Here is a 15,525-nt window from a genome sequence, read left to right as displayed (position 1 = left end):
TTCGGCTACTTCCGGTATGTGACGGCGCTGAATGAGGATCACGTGTAGGGGTTGTGGCTAGAAGGGATACAGCTATGGCAAAAATCTCACCGGATGAGCGCTGTTCTCGGCCTAATCCTACCAAACCTAACCCTAAACCCACGGGGCGGTTTCCCGGACAGGGATTAGATTCATAGACTAAAATAAAAGTAAGTGCTATTCAAACTAAAATCATTTTGCACTCACATATTCATCACTACCCTCTTTGTTTTGCCTTAAAATGCACACAAGTATAGTTTTTAGTAAGGCATAAAACTATTTACATTTCCTAATTAAACTAAGGCCTAGTCCTGGTTTAAGATAATCCCTGTCCGGGAAACAGGCCGTAGTAGCTCCCTGCTGAAAAACAGCATAGACCAGCATAATTCCCATGGTTTGGTGCTGATTTAGCTGGTGGTCACCAGCACCAAAACACAACATGCTGGTCTTGCTGGTATGATGATTACAACCAGCACCAAACCAGGATGGGAATTAGGCTATGCTGGTCTTACAAAAATTAACCATGGTTTTATTGTGGTAAAACCATGTTTTTTTTTTGGTGTATTAATTTTGGGTGACCATACGTGCCATTCTTCCCGGACGCGTCCTGTCCAGGATTTCGGAAGTCGTATTTGTCGACCGCATATGTCATCGAGGATTATTATTATTATTACAGAAACGCAACCGTTACATTTTAAGGTAAGAATGAAACTACGATTGTATGGCTTATGTTTTTAAATGAATGGCGTATGTGGTCAACAATATACTACTTCTGGAAGACGCACCGAAATCCTGGACAGGACGCGGGAAGAATGGCACGTATGGTCACCCTAATTGATTACTATCAGCAAAACCATGGTCTCACTACACTAACTATTATTTAACTATGGTTTTTGAAAACCATGATTGTCTCACCATGGTTATTTTGTAGTAACTATGGTTTTACTACTGTAACCATGCTTTTTTTAAGTGTAGTAAAACCATGTTTTTTTTTAAAGGGATGCTGGTGGTCACCGGCAAACCAGCACCAAAACATAACATAGGCTTATGCTGGTCTTTCTGGTATGCTGTTTTTTTCCAGCAGGGCTGTATATCCAATATAGCCAGAACCACTGTTTTTCATCCTAATTTTAACAGCCTTTTTTAATGCTATTGAAAATAGAAACATTTATTTTGCAGTATATAGAAGATCATCACTGTTTCAAAATGCTAAAATGGTGATTATGTACTGAGTGATTACTGCCATCTCATCACAAATTTCTAGTTTCATTCTGCTGTTCTTGTTTTATTTTGTGATTCTTTTTCCTTAAGAGATAAGTTTATTCTAACTCTGAAGACAAATGGTCCCCTTTGTCAGCTCTATACTGACAAAACGGTCAGTCTAAGATTAGGATCCAATTCTGAAGCATTGTGAGGCAGGTGCTTATTTAAAAAAAAACACACATTCTAAAAATATTTAAAAACACTTGTGTGAAATGATAATAAATTTGTTTTGAGAATTGTGTTTAGTAAAGACGATGACCGACTTTATGTTCTCCATGTTCCAAGTTCTCCTTCAAAGATCATCTAAATGTTGCATCTACTTGTTTGCAGGTGATCATGTTTTTTATGTGATCATGATCTAGCTTTAATAAACATGAACTGTTACACAAATAGATCAGTTTTTGTAGGCAATCTCCAAAAGCGTGAATAAAGAAAGAAAAAAGGCCATCATGCAACATTGTGTTATGCCTTTATTTTAATCCAGCTAAAAGTTTTACTGTATGTATAGTGGGTGGAATGTTTTTTATTAATAAAGCTTTATCTTATATATGAAGATGCAGGATGCATTTTAATGTCAGTTAAAATTCTTCCATTATTCAATACCAAAACTTATTAAACATTGCTTACTTTAAATTTTCTAAGTAACACAATATTTGTGTGTGATGTAATTTTATACTTATTTCAGTAAAGGGAACCTATATCATTGCTAAAAAAACAATGTAGCTCCAGATTTCTCCAGATAGCTTTACAGATTTTGTACAAAACTCATCGATCTGAAAAGCACTGTGTCCCTGATTGGCCAGCTAATCTGCACGATGTGATTGGCCTTAATACCTCTGATATCAGCCAGAAATGTGACGCTCCTTACCATGTTTGAAAGATTCGCTCACAATGCAATGCTAACAGGAGTTAACTTACAGGCTGAGTCAGAAGCGGGAGGAGTTATGATAATGTCGGTCTTCTCCAGGCCCAGGAAGTAAACTGTTGCCTACAATCCGTGTGTTTGTTGTAGTCCAAGAAAAGAGATTTAAGTTGGAAACGAATACTCGCATCATCGTTTACTTTGGGGTTTGTACCTTTTGGATATTATTAACATGTACTTACACACACTTACACACCAAAAGAAATATAAAATCATGAATCGGATCATAGGTGCTCTTTAACTAGTATAGCATGTCTCGTATTAACACAATGGAGTTCAGTTTCCAGTTTATGGGTCACACCTTTGGCCCCACAACCTCATTGTTGCCATAGGCAATCAGTGGAAATTCCTGTTTACATTGCTAACATTTTTTGAACTACTCAACATACAACATACACTTCTTCATACACATGTACACAGTTTTTGTATATGGGAAGGACCTTTTTTTTTAGCACAGTTACCTTAGCTAATTCAAACTTCCTTCGACAAATAATACAGGAATTAGATAATACTTTCATTTTGGGCAGAATTTCAGATAATCTCAGATGAAAAATGTTTGTATTTATATTAAAAGTATTTTTGAGTCAAAATATTTTGAGGAGATTGGAGAGGTTAATTGAAATTCTTGATCTAAATAGGCTGTTGTTTATGTATTTAACTTATCAACATTATATTCCCTTTCTTTCTGCATTTTTGCTTCAGCCCTCATCATACATAATACAGGAATAATGTTCACAAACTTTATTCCCGGACATAAACAAATATGCTCTGATCTCTGTTTTTTTTTTTTTTTTTTTTGCTATAGGAAACCCAAATATCAAAAGCATTATATGTGTTGATGTGATCAATAAACATCAGACTAAATGACTTCCCAGCTAATGCACTAAGACAGTAACTGCATTTCCTTCCATTGGAGATACGCAAACAAAAGACAAACGTCACCACTACCCCAGGCCATGTCACCCGCTCTCAGTCGACCCATTTTACAATTCTCGAACATATTAACCTGATCTTTAAATGATTAGTTGAGCATTATAATACCGCTGTTTTTCCCGCTCTTCCAACATGAATGGCCTTCATGGTACTTGAGTTAATGAAAAGTCGCTGCGCTCTTTCTTCTCCCTTTTTACTCATTTGATCAAAGATGGCCTCTCCTCTCCGGCTAACCTCTCCTCTCCGTTGGCTGTAGCCTCTGTCTCTTGAGGGTGAGGGCACTTAACAAACACAGGATCCCACCACTGGGGCACATTGTCATGTTGATATCCCAGGGGCCCCTACACAAAGGGCCATTGAAAGGAGGAAAGGAGAGAAAGACCTGAGACAGAGAGAGAGAGAGGGAGAACAAGACTCTCAGGAGGAGTTTCTTTAACCCACTCAAGAAGTGTATGTGTGTGGAGTGGGGGAGGGTTGGATATCGGCTATAGCTCTTGTGTTGTTGGTCGGTGGACTGATCCTGGTCACTGACTTTTTAAAGTCTCATGGGGATGTTTCTCCAAAGAGTCACCTTACTGTGTATGTGTGTGTCTCTGTGTGTGGTTCCATGGAAATTCAAGAAGCTTTTTAGTCAGACATGCTTCAGTTGTATTTCAACCTCGTCCATTCTTCCTTAGGTGCCATTTAAACTGACCAAAGCCATATCTAGGAAATATGCTCTTCTGACTTGGCCAAGTACTAAGCATCTGCGTAGCAACATGCTAACAGTTGCTGAGAAAACCCAAGAAACTACGTATAACATATGTTGGATTATACTACACAATATCAGCAAGATTTTGGCCTGATTTAATTGACGTAGGGTGTTTGCGCTTTTACAGTCACATTTCACGTCCAAAACCACACAGAAACTGGCGCTTTTGTCCTTCTTTCCAATGCGCTTGAGCGGTTGCTCTCCAATAGCGTTTGCCATTGCTAAGCAACATTAACCTGCAGCAAAGATATTTAATATTAACAAAATGAGTCACTGGTATTGATATAAATGGGGGGATCGCAATGGTCAGAATGGCCGCTCTTGTCTCGTCTCCCACTGAAAAGAGGCAAACGTCAAATAATGTAATCCTCTGAGAGAAGGACTTTGCACATGCACAGAATCGACACGTTTTGTTGGTCTTGTTTCTGAAAGCATTGCAAATATGGCGACGCCACTTCCTTAAAAGGACTTTTTTGTGTCGCACTCACCATATATTCAGTACTGTGTCTCCATGCATGTTTCTTCTATTTGTGTCAAAATTAACAGTTCATTCATTCTTTGAGTCCCTTTACAGTTAAGATCAGCTGTTCCTCCATTTTAAATTTGATACGGAATGATCCAATGTTGATACGTAAAGGGTGAAGCTGATTGGTTGGTTGTCACATGACCTGCAGTGCGGGTACAGCATTCTAAAAAGTTGAAATCGAAGATAAAGTATAATAAAGGCTAGATGTCTTACAGTGGAGTCTCTAAAATCATCACCGGCGGCCATCTTGTCTCAGTCAGCTTGCTCACTCGTAGCATTGTTTTAATGGTGCATGTACTTTTAAATAACCATAACATTGCTCAATTTTCTACCGATTTTCAAACCGTTTGGTTTCTTACAAATGTTATTAATGTGGCTATAATTCTGGATGCTTGAACATGTTTCATGAACATTATTCAAAAGTATACAGTGTCATAGGTAGGGTGGCCATTCGTTCCAGTTCGCCGGACACGTCCCGAACAGGATTTTGGGTGCGTTCTCCGGAAGTCGCGTTGGTAGACCGCATAAGTCATCAAGGTTTAATAATTTGGGTTCAATTTCAGAAAGCAACCGTCAAGAAATCCTGTTTGGGACGTGTCCGGCGGAACTGGCACATATGGCCACATTTATAACAAACCAAACCGTTTGAAAAACGATAGAAAATTTAACAAGTTATGGTTATTTAAAAGAACATGCACCATTAAAACACAATGCCATGTGAACAAGCTGCCTGAGACAAGATGGCCGCCAGGTGCGGACGTCGACCTCCATTGGCCAGCAGCGTGGATGAGACATCTAGCCTTTACTATACATATCTATGATTGAAATATTCAACTATTGCGGTGCTGAATGCTGACTGGATAAAAAAGCGTCGCATTGCATGCTTGTCACAACCACATCGCTCTTTAAGGCTGCATTTACACTTCAAATCTGCACAGATCTGATCTTTTGACCATATCCCATTTTTTGTCCTGCCTGTTTTCACATACTTTAGATACACCTCATATCCGATGTTTGTGTTTACATTAAACTTCCGCCTAGACAGAATGTTAGCTTAACTGGGTACAGTGTTAGCTATCAAATGCTAATATCATCACTTATTTAAAGTAAAGGCCATTGTTAATGATTACCTTCAGCATTATTATCATCCCCACTGTCTCTCTGTCATCACGTCATCCTCTGAAAAACTGTTGAGAACTTCGGGGGTCGGCAGCTAGGTTTATTGCCCAAAATTCGCTTTAGTTGCTCATAAAATGTGCAAGTCGTTCTGTCCTGAATACTGCGGTTGTTGTGATCCTTAGCTTCATAATACTTGGCTTTAATGCTCTTTATTTTGCGCTGCATTGCAGCCATGTGCAACTCCTTACGAAATGATGATGGTCAGCGCAATCCGTCGTGTAACACTGACGTCAAAATCAAGCTCAATCGGATATGTGTGTTTAGACGCAGTTCGGATGTCTGGATATCGGATATGTATCCGATAAAAATCCACATTTGAAAGTGGCACAGATCGCATATGAAAAAATCGGATCTCTGTACGTTTTTTGGGTTTACACACGTGCATCGATATCCAAACTGTGTCAGATGTGAGCACTAAATCAGAGTTTTTGTGACAGTGTAAATGCAGCCTAATTGAGTGAGCTTGTTGTGCGCACATACATTAAAAATAACGTATTTGCCTGCGCAAAAGATGCGAAATATGAACCACCCCAAAAGCACATTGACGTAAAGTTTTATTTCTCTGCACTCCACCAAACAGGACTGCAAAAATATGTTTCCCAAATTTCTTTCCCATCATCCACTGTGGTCCTGACCCAAACTCACACTATTAGTTGAGCCAATATAATCATGCATGATGGGTCACTCAAAAAACAGATGCTATTTGGTGCTATAAGTGGCACAGAAATGTAACTTTAGCTATACCCTGGATCCAATTTATAGATCCAAAGTCTCTATCACTGTAGAAAGAAGACATGTCATGTCTCTGTCAGCAGTTGCATAGCGGGTAGACCATGATGAGCCAAAAAAGAGGTGAAAGGTTGTTTCAAAAGTATTGAATTGACCTGAAAAGTAACACAGACACAGATGAAATCTCATCTTTCTCATCTAACACTCTACAGAAAAGTGCAAGTTTCTTCGCAGACACGTCTCTTATTCAGCGGTGTCCCTCTTTCCTCTGCTGTTGTATAACTGAGATCTTTGTCTTTATGTTCTGTTCAGTGTGAAGAACAGGAAACAAAATAAACAAAGCACATTACTCTGTGCTTATTAAAACAACACCAATAAAAAGCAAGTGATATTCTTTTCTTTCCTTTTCCCTCCTCTCTTAACCATTTCTCCAATGAGATTCTTGAGATAAACTGGAGACTGTGGGACTTTAGCAAGACAGGAAAAAGAAGCCTGAGAAAGTCCCTGCAGGAAAAGAGCCACATCCATCATGGCTCCAGACCTCCTCTCCTCCTCTCACTCTCTGTCTTTCTCTCTCCATGCCATTCTCTCTCTACCTGATCTAAAAACAATGGCCATTTCCTGCTGCTGTGGCTCGAGCCTGGAAGCTGGAATGACGAAGTGAATTATCATGAACGAAACACAGCGAAAGCAAGCGTGAGAGAGTGTTCTGCAAGGAACAACCCAAAGGGTCCTAAAGCTTATGTCACCCTTCTGTATGTGTGCAAGTACACGCATGTGCATCTGTTTGGATGGAAGAACATCATTTATAACCAGAACTGTAAAAAACATCCTCATCACAATCCACACAATGAAAAGCATTGCTCATTTGTAGAGTTGTCTAGATAGAGCCTATACATTTTAGTGTTCACATGGTCATGAAAAAGCTAATATATGGTGAGTTTAATATTATTTATTTATACTGTGAAGAAACATTTTTTTTTATCTCTGAGCTACATGTATGCATTCTGGAGAAGCTTTTATCCAAACATTTTCAGTGCATAAGCTTCACATAAATCTGTTCTCTAGGGTTCGATGCCACACCCTTTGCACTGCTAACACAATGCACTATTTTAAAGAAAATATTTCTTGCTATTAGTCCTGCAGAATATACTTGTGTCTATATCAGATACAAGATGCACATCATGCAACGTATACCTATTATTACAAAATGAGATCTTAAGTACACACCAGGAAAATGGGAGTGTTCAACGGATACCATTACACAATATCATACTCTTTTTAAATTCTTATTAGCCTTGCTCCCTGCACCCTATGGGACCGACACATTTTCTAAAGACTCCCTTGGGCCATCGCCACACTCCTCATACAACACACGCATGCACGCACAATAAAAGCCCTTTGGGTTTGACTGATGTCCTGCAGCACAGTTAGATGTGATTGATCAGTTAGGGTGATTATATCCATCACCCTTGCTGTCCGGCTCACAGTTTGCTGTTACTCTTTCAGCCTCCGCTCTCTTTCTCATGCGTCTGTGTGTGTCATTGTCACTAGCCACATTTTTTGTTTCCCACCTCGTCCGTTTCACTGCCGCTCTATGAATCAGGATTTGAAGTGGGCAGGGGTTTGCATTTGCTTATATGAATGTCTGTTCACAACATAAACAAGCATATGAATATAGTGATGGAAAAGCAGTTTAAGGCTGGGTGTATCTGTAGTGTGTGATATGTGATTGTGTCTTCCTGAAGTGATATCAATCTACCTACAAGCTTTTATTTTGGTGTTCAAACAGAAATACGGAGGAAAACTATAGTGAATGTTGATAAATCCATGAAGCAATGCAAAGTGTGCCATTTTTGCTCAGATGAGAGCATATTCTGCTTTTGATCAAAGATTTAAAGCAAATGGTGTTACATTTTGGATTTAGACCATCATATTATAAATATGATCTCACCAGTGATACTGCTTTTTGCATTTATGATGAAACTCTGATCAAGATACAAAAAGATTTTGCTCAAAAAGATGTTCTCAAAGGGAAAAAATCCTTTATACTCTAAAATGCTGGCTTATTTTCAACCCAGGGTTGAGTCAGAAAGGGACAAACCCAAACTGGTGAATTGTAACTAAAGGACAAGTTCGGTATTTTACACTTAAAGCCCTGTTTTCAGATTGTTTATGATGAAATAGAACGGTTTTGACTGAAATTTAAACATATGATGCTGTCCTGAGAATTTTTGGGTGTTTGTTCTATCACCTCCCACCTCTACAATGGGTGTATAGGTGCACTGGAACAATCCTTCCTAAAATGCATTCAACTTTCGTTTACAAAGACGTGAAACTCACCAAGTGGTCAGGGGTGTTCACTGATATGCTCACACAAAAATCGCTGCAAAAGATGCTTTCAAATGTCAAATGAATATGCAGAACTATAAATCAGGCTAATTAATCTTAAATTTAACCCTAAAGTGTATTTTAAGGGGTGGATTCCTGGACTAGTCCTAGACTAAAATAAATGTAAGAGCTGTCCAAACTGAAAACAACTTGCACTTACATATCTTAAAATACGCCTTTTGTTTGGCCTCAAAATGCACAAAAGTAATGTTTTTAGTAAGGAATGTTTGTTAAAACTAGTTATATTTCCTAATTAAATTAAGGCCTAGTCCTGGTTTAAGATTATCCCTGTCCGAGAAACCACTTCTAACAGTTTAAGTTAACTTTTAACCCTGGGTAAAGCAATGTTTCAAGGGTGATCAACCTAAATTAGAAAATAAAAAGTATAAAACTTAGATCAAGATTTCCCATGATTAAAGGAACAGTATGTAAGAAATTTCAATCAATTAATCATAAAACGGCCCTGATATGTCACTAGACATTAAGAAATCATTTTAATTTCAAATACTTATATCACTGCCAACAGTGGTCTGGCCAGGATATTGTCATTTAAAAAGTGGAGTTGCAGCCCTCAACTGATGTTAATGTTGTCATGTTGTGTATTGGCCACCAGTTGTGTGATTGCAGTACCAGTTTTAGCCACAAGTTTTGTGATTGCAATACCAGTTCTGGCCACAATCCCACATACTGTTCCTTTAAATTTAACCAGGGTTGAAAATGATCATTTTAAAGTTTGAAAACGTCTCTTTTATGAGTCAGTTTGACAAGAATCAAATTGTCAGCCATCAAAAACTGTACCGAAGTGAAGAAGAAATATATAATTATTGCAAACTTTAAAAGCGGAATTTTAATTATATTCTCCTCTGTATAAAACACAAATTAATCTTTCATACTTAAGACATTAAAAATAAATATAAAATAAAATATTATCAGATCTAAAATCTCATGTCTGTTTGGCTTGATGTTTACAAGCTTAACTAGTTTCTGAGTAAAGACCATGTCCATGCTGTGGCCTGGTTATTGAGCGCTGAGGTCAGGTGTGATTGACAGCTCTATAAAGGCCATAAGTCCATGTGACAAATACATTCTAAATGAAAGAAATGAGAAGTTTCACCTTCTGTCACCTCATCGTGACACAGAGCTGCTTAGCAGTGAGACTCACTCAGCTGCTCTTTTGATCACGCAAACACAAGTCACTTTAAAGAACGCCCTTTAACCCACAGCGCTGACGTCAACTCCATATATTCAGTGTTTCTGTGGCTCAGCTGTTAGCCTGTGGTGCTAACAATGCTCAGGTCTCGGGTTTTATTCCCAGGGAACGTACAAACTGATAAAAACTGGCAAGAACTGTAAACTTTGAATGAAATTGTCTGATACATTCATACAACAGCAAATAACCTATTTGTGATAAATGATAGATAGAAATATATAGAAGTACACATGTTGCTCTTGGTCGTTGTATTTCTTTGGTCAAACCAACAGATAACCTGTCCTAACCCCCCAAAAGTGACATATGTTTTGAATGGTCACAGTCTTTACCCTATAGGAAGTCAACCTATGAAAAGCTTACTTACAGTTCTCTTAAAGTGTCCCCAGAGAGCACATATCCTGTTTTTAAACAATGCATAGAGTGAATACTGTAAATGACTTTGGATAAAAGCATCTGCCAAATGCATAAATATAAAATTGACATGGAAATATTTTTATAATATAAATTCTTGTTTAATATAGAAAAAATAAAAATGATTTAGTAGTTGACATTTTGTGTATATTTAGTATCTTGAACAACTGAATACACATGTACATCAATTTTGTGTATAATGCAAACATAACACATATACGTATACTGTAACACATGGTTTCCCATATTGATTCAAAATTAAATATGTAACGGGTCAAAATGGAAAGTGACTGTTGCATTTGGTGAAGACAGCTGGGGTTCAGAGTTTGGCATTTATGGAGACTGTGGGATTCTTGGCTGATATTTTTGGATAGTTTCATGCGAGGACCTCTGACCTTCCAGACTTCTAGTATGTAGGTGGCAAAGCATGGGGTGAGACAGCTGCTGTTGATGTGTGTATGTGTGCATGTGTGTGTGTGTTTATTTCTTTCAAAACCTATACACACAATCCCAGCATTCCAGCCCTACCACAGATACACACAAATAAATTAACAAACACATCCGTCTAAACCAGTGGTAAGTGGGTGGTAATGGTAACTTGATGTTGACCTATATGTGACCCAGAATCACTCTCTCCTCCTTAAATCGGGCTCATTTGTGTGGAATGCTCACACCCAGCGTTCCCACGTATCAGCAGGAGATAACAGTTTTATCTCTTTGTTTGTAAGACACACACACACCTGTTCACTGTGATGAATCATGTTAAATTAAAACATTTGTCACCATCACTGTAAGTGATACGAAATCACACAAACAAGACAGATCGGGATTAATTTTTTATTTTATTTTTTTGATGGGTTGATCAGGGTCTCATCAAACTTCCTGTTTGTAAATATGATAATTATGGTTATCATTAATGGATGTCACACCTGTGTTGTTTGTAGCTTAGTCAGTTGTTCACGTCCCCATCTGGCTATCTCACACACACACAAAGAGACACACACATTCACAGGTGATCTGTGCCATCTGGTCCCACCAGGCGAAGTAGCTAAAATATGCAAAGTACAGAAATGGCAACAAACACAGTGCCGTGAGAGTGGAATGAATACAACTAGTAGTCATTTCTATTGAGTATTGGTGTGTTAGTCCAAAATATTATTGTCTACACTGAACATGCATGCATGTGAATCGATATATAATGTGATATCATCTTTATAAATGTGGCTTTGTATGGATGTAAAAAAAACACAATTCACAATTCAGTTAGCAAACATTATGCTTCAGAGCATATAGAGCAAATGCACAAACAATGCAACTGTTGCAATGAGAGGTTTTCCAACATTAATGTCATATTTAAAATGTAAAATTTATAGAATAAATGGCAAACATTAACCTACTGTGCAAAAGTCTTAGGCCACCATCACCAGCTTTCTTGTTTTGGCAAAGCTTTAATGTCCATCCATATTTATTTTTCACTCTTTTTTAAAGATACAAACAGAAAATACAGGAAATATGTACACAAAATTAAAAACGAAACAATTTTCAGAACTAAATGTTTTCTTAAGGCATCAGTCAGTATTTAGTGTGACCTCTCTTTGCACGAAACACTTGAGCTTTTATGAGGAGACTGAAGTCCTGAGGCCTCATTTACAAAGTGTGCGTACGCACAGATTTGATCGTAAAGTGTGCGTACGCAAAAATCCACAGCAAAATCCATGTTTATATAAAGTTTCTTTGACGTGGAAAAGTGCTTAGTGCCACGTGAGGGTCTGAGCAGACGTACGCCCTTTGCTTGTCCGATGACTGCAGGTTTTTGGCAATATAAGCCATTTTTGCTGCTCGAAAAGGGTTTAAACATTGAAAAGCGTCTATGACATTAATTAGGCATCATTCAAAGGTGGAGGTCTGAAACTGCTCAACTGCACACAAGTTCAAGATCATTTGCGATTTATAAATGTCTCATCTAAGAAAGGGGTACGCACATTTTTAATAAATGATCGTAAGATCACATGTGGTTTCTAGAATGTATGAATGAATGAATGAATGAATGAATGTCATATCAGCACATTTTTGGGATCTTTATTTCAGACAACACTAATCGTCTGCTTTACTTATAGTCAACCTCAGATTTGTTTTCTTTGTGTTAGTGCTGTTTGAGACTTGAAAGACTTGAGAGAGTATTTTTTTACTTTACTGGCCTGAGGCATATGTCCAGTAAGAGGACATGACAGTAATACATGATGTGTACAGTGTACTGTAACCGTTTAATCATTTGTTTACAGTGCAATAGCAATTCCGGTCTTTCTGCTAATACATCAAACGGAAAGTCCCTACACAAATAGGATGCACATGATGATTAAACATTGTGTCTGTTAGGCAAAGCAGTTATAACAGAGATATGACATTTAAATGACATTTAAAAACAGTTAACAGTAGTCAAACAACATGCTTTTAGAGCATTTATTATAGCAAATAACATAATTTAATAAATGCACTAAGGGGCTGTCCACACGGAGACGCGTATCACTGCATACGTATAAATTTGTTATCGTATTGGCGTTACATCCACACGGATCCAGCGTTTTGGGAGACTGAATCCGCTATTTTTTGAAACCGGGTCCTAAAGTGGATAAATCTGAAACCGACACCCTTGCGGTTTCGTCTGTACAGCCAATCCGTATATTTTGTGAAGCGAAAACGTCATCACATCACGTGTCGGAAGCGTCACACGTAACAGCAGCAACAATAACGGTGGACTACGTGATTGTGTTCATGCTACAGAAGCTACTAAAGCCTACTAGCTTTATTTTCAGCAAAATCTATTGCTTCTATGCAATTGTGGTGACCAGTGGTTTCGTGTGTACGGATTATTTTTTTTAGAGCAAGGAAAAAAAATGATCGGATAGGGGATGCACCGGCTTCGTGTGGACATAGCCTAAGATTGTTTTAGATATGTTTAGCAGATAAGCAAATGTTTTATAAAGCAACTTCCAGACATCTAAAACATATAAGATGTATAGGTGACATCCAGCCCATAAAACAAGAAGAACCAAATATTACTTGATACAAATGAGTATAAATAAAAGCATTCGATTACAAAATATAAAAACTCTATGCTTGAAGTTTAAACCATAATGTAATGCATCTACCCGTATTATTCACCACTTTAAATGTTAAAGGATTAGTCAATTTTCTTCCAGATAATTTACTCACCACCATGTCATCCAAAATGTTGATGTCTTTCTGTGTTCAGTCAAGAAGAAATTATATTTTTTGAGGAAAACATTCTAGGATTTTTCTCATTTTAATTGACTTTAATGGACCCCAACACTTAACTCAACACTTAACAGTTTTTTTGAAAGGAGTTTTGAAAGACTCTAAATGATCCCAAACGAGGCATAAGCGTCTTATCTATAGTGAAACAATTTATGACTTATGGCTCATTTTTGACAAGAAAAATAAAAAATATGCACTTTTAAACCACAACTTCTCGTCTATCTCTGGTCCTGTGACGCGTCAGCACGACCTCACGTAATTGCGTAGTGCTGTAGAAAGGTAACGTGTTTCATATATGAAATGCACATTTGCAGACCATTTTAAACAATAAACTGACACGAAGACATTAATTAGTATCATACCATATACAACAAAGTCGGAAAGGTCCTCTTTCTCCACACTTGTAAAAACTGGGGCGTAGTTTCGCATGCATCATCCGTGACCTCTTGAGGTCATGACGCATTGCGTAAGGTCGCGCTGACGCATCATAGGATTGGAGATAGATGAGAAGTTGTGGTTTAAAATGCATATTTTTAATTTTTCTTGTTTAAAATGACAATCGTTTCGCTAGATAAGACACTTATGCTTCTTTTGGGATCGTTTAAAGTCCTTTGAAACTGCATTAAATCTGTTAAGTGTTGAGTTAAATGTTAAGTGTTGGGGTCCATTAAAGTCCATTAAAATTAGAAAAATCCTGTAATGTTTTCCTCAAAAAACATAATTTCTTCTCGACTGAACAAATAAAGACATCAACATTTTGGATGACATGGTGAGTAAATTATCTGGATTTTTTTTTAAGAAAATTGACTATTCCTTTAAAATGAAGAACCTGAGAACTTCAAGAAGTTATATGTATGTGCTAGACTGAAGCTTTCTTCACCATGTAGCCACACACACACACACACGCACGTACGCACACTAATGCTCTGAATCTATTGTTTTTTCTGGTCTTTGTTTACAGCTTCTTTTTGTGTCTTATGGTGGGAATCTCTCGTAAGACGCATTAAAGAGAAGAGAGTAAAATGACAGGAAGTGAGAGAGACTTGTGTCATTCTCTATGACCATCAAATGTTCCATGTGCCTATTTAATTACTGGACACATGCCAGGAAGACAAAAATATCAAGTAAAAAAGAGACGGATGAAGAGATAGACAGAGGTGCCACATGGTGGAAATTAATTAAAACGCACAGTGTAAATAACAACTGATACATGAATGCAACACCTCTCTCCAATAAGTGACATCACCTGAGACGACAGCTCAATCGCACACACTCATGCAGAACAATAGCCACAGATTTAGAAGGCTGTGGGAAAAAGAATTCAAACAAACTGTCCATCCAGCACAAAAAGACACACACGTTGTGTACATCCTCCCCACCCATCTTGCAGCAGTGTCCACCCCAGCAAGAGTTTATGCGAAAGCCGTGAGCAACCAGCTATCACCAAACACAGTATCCAAAACTGGTTTGCATAATCACAAAGACACAGCCGATGGGTATCACACTGCCTGCTCTAAAAACTGTCAACATTATCATATTGTGCATCAAGTTTTAGGGTCATTTTAGGGTTTGCAACATGAGCATTATTAATATTTTTTTGAGTTACATAATTAATACAGATTAATTCAATTAATTTGGAGTTGGTGTGTATCGTGATTGTATTCTTAAAGTGTTATGACAGAGAAAATCCCCAAAAGCGCTTACGTCAGCCTGTGTTAGAAGGGTCAAGAAGTGTGTGTGAATCAGGAAGGTCAGTGTGTACTAAAATAACTCAGCCTTTATAGTTTAAAGGAAGTCATACAACAGAAAGGACCTGAGAACTGACAGTGAAGACAGAACACAGTCAATAACACACAATATTGTGAAGAACATGCAAATCTGCATGCACATGACACAGATCCGTTACAGTTTTTTTA

The sequence above is a fragment of the Misgurnus anguillicaudatus genome, chromosome 17, assembly GCF_027580225.2.
Source record: "Misgurnus anguillicaudatus chromosome 17, ASM2758022v2, whole genome shotgun sequence".
Classification (NCBI taxonomy): Eukaryota; Metazoa; Chordata; class Actinopteri; order Cypriniformes; family Cobitidae; genus Misgurnus; species Misgurnus anguillicaudatus.
This window is presented reverse-complemented; position numbering follows the sequence as displayed.